This window comes from Pteropus vampyrus, unplaced genomic scaffold (assembly GCF_000151845.1).
Source record: "Pteropus vampyrus isolate Shadow unplaced genomic scaffold, Pvam_2.0 Scaffold16, whole genome shotgun sequence".
NCBI lineage: Eukaryota > Metazoa > Chordata > Mammalia > Chiroptera > Pteropodidae > Pteropus > Pteropus vampyrus.
The window spans coordinates 5,092,715-5,095,238 of record NW_011888797.1 but is presented as its reverse complement, the minus strand read 5'-3'; the positions used below and the strand labels follow the sequence as shown (position 1 = coordinate 5,095,238).

General features: G+C 43.9%; 1 long non-coding RNA gene across 1 annotated transcript in view; it reads right to left on the bottom strand.

Moving 5' to 3' along the window:
- Window positions 1–2,524, bottom strand: part of LOC111735978 — a 136,570-nt gene that overhangs the window by 81,223 nt on the left and 52,823 nt on the right. The window lies entirely within an intron of this gene.

Here is a 2,524-nt window from a genome sequence, read left to right as displayed (position 1 = left end):
AACATATTATTGGTTCTCTAATTAATTATTGAGTAGAATAAAATCTTTGACATGTATTCCTCTTGTATTTGCATAAATCTTTTTTGTTTGTTTGTTTTTAGAGTCATGCTTTTCCAACCTTTTGAAAAATCATACTTTTACACCATGCACAGAGACAATGCTTTCCCTGGGGGCCCAAACGAGGCCTTTAAGGAAGCCATGTGATTTCTGGCTGAACAAAAACAAACCAGCAACAACACCTTTCAAACCGAAGCTGGCCACTGAGCGGCCCTGAGCCTGGCCCTCTGCCCCAGGCACAGACAGCATGGGGGTTTTAAGACTTCATTCCCAAGCCAGGCATGTGGAGCCACTGAGGAACTTTCCTCCCCTGCTTCCAGACAAGGTTCGGGGGTCAGAGCAGAGGCTGGAGCAGCCCCCTGGGGTTGACCAATTATTTGGCAAAGTGCAGAGATAACATTCCTGCAAATTTCCTCATATTGTCCTGCCTCGCTCTGAGTACTCCCAGATGGGATAACGTAGACGTAAGGACCGGGAAAGGATGGAGTGCCTGGGTCTCTCCCTACACATATCCCAGTCATTTTCACTATTACCTCTCGGCCACTCAAGATGAATGTGACCTTGCCTCCCCTTCTCATTCTGCTGCTTTCTGGCAAAAGCTAGAATTACAAAGTCTTTTACCTCCTCAGAATCCCAATGGAAATCCTCTTTTACTGGGGTCAGAATAAAACCTCAGTGTTGCCCAGGTAGCTTGCAGCAATTAGCAGCTGCCTTACGGTATGAACTCTTGTGGATCCCAGGGCTGAGCTTCAGAGGGGGGCCACATTCCCGTATCCTTTTCTCTCAGCCCAGCCCTCAACCTGCTGGTGAGGGTGAATGAGAGAGATTTAAGATATAGTTTGGGTAGAATTCTCAGAACTCGTTGGTAAATTGGATATGTGGGATTAGAGAAAGGGAGAAATCAAGATTGTATTACTCAGGGTTCTCCAGAGAAACAGACCAATAGGATAGATGTAGATACAAACATGGACATATACGCATACAGACACATACAGATATGTAGAAAGAGGTGCATTATAAGGTATTGCTCCTGCGATTATGGAGGCTAAGAAATCCCACAATCTGCCATCACCAAGCTGGAGACCCAGGAAAGTTGGTGGGGTAGCTCAAAGGCCTGAGAGCCAGAGAGCCAGGGGTATAGATTCCAGTCCGAGTCTGAAGGCCTGAGAACCAGGAGTGCCAAGGGCAAGAGAAGGTCAATGTTGCAGCTAAAGAAATCAGGCAGAGAGCAAAGGCAATCTTCCTCCATCTCTCGTTCTATTCAGGCCCCCGATGGATTGGATGATGCCCACCCACACTAGGAAGGGCCATCTGCTTTACTCAGCCCACCAATTCAAATGTTGATCTCTTCCCAAAACACCTACACAGACACACACAGAAATCATATTTAACTAGATATCTGGGCATCCGTAAGTTCCCAGGAGTTTCATGGCAAGGACTGGGACTTTGTACAATGGATCTTTCCAACACAGTGTCAGTGAGCGCTTGCTGTTATCATTCGAAAGAAGGAGAGGAAAAGTTACATATTTAGATGCACATGTAGATATGGATGGCACAAATACTTATGAATAGAAAAAAAAGACAGAAGGAAATAAAAACAAAATATTGACAAAAGTTATCTCTGTGTAATAGGCTGGCACTTCCTTTTTTCGAAAAAAATTTTTTTCAGTTTTTGCTTTTCAATATTTCCTACAAACATTTATTCATTCAACGAATGTATTTGGCATGCTTACCACATATCAGGCACCATGCTAGGCCCTGGAGTATCGAAAGGTAACAGAAAAGGGTGCGAAGGATAATAGGCATCCCTGCCCCAAGAGCTGACATCCAAAGCTGAAGACAGAGAAGGACAAAGGCAAGATGCAGTGCACAACTTCAAGGCCGTCATCGACATCATACACATCACAGACCTCTGTGTTTAGTGGAGTTTCTCTGCAGATGGAAGTATAGACTCTTGAAAAGGGGATGTTTTCAAATTCACATGATAGAAGTGACCATGAGCAATTACAGTGCAGTATGATACGGGTAGGGAGAAAAAAAAAACAGTATCGTGTAAGCACATCTGACGGCAGTCTCTGTGAGTAAGAGAAGGCTTCTCATAGGAAGTAAGATTTTGGGCAAACATGAAAGGCAAGATTCACTGTTACTTTTGTAACTAGAATAAAACAAAGTTGTGGAGAGCGGATTGTAAACGGACAAGGTCCTTGCAATCTGTGAGGCCAACCAAGGGTTACCTCATCTCCACAAATCCTCCTAAGAATGGGAAGTAGGAACTGATTAGAGAACAATGCGGGTGTTGAAATGCAAATGATTTTAGCAGGCTGCGTAGGGTGGGGATTACCCTATGGAAATGCAAATGATTATAGTAGGATGTGGAGGTGGGGAGGGGATTATCTCATTTTAGTCAGCAAATGTATGCGCTTGTATAAAAGCAATTTGCAAAAATAAAATCGTTCTCTATTCCATC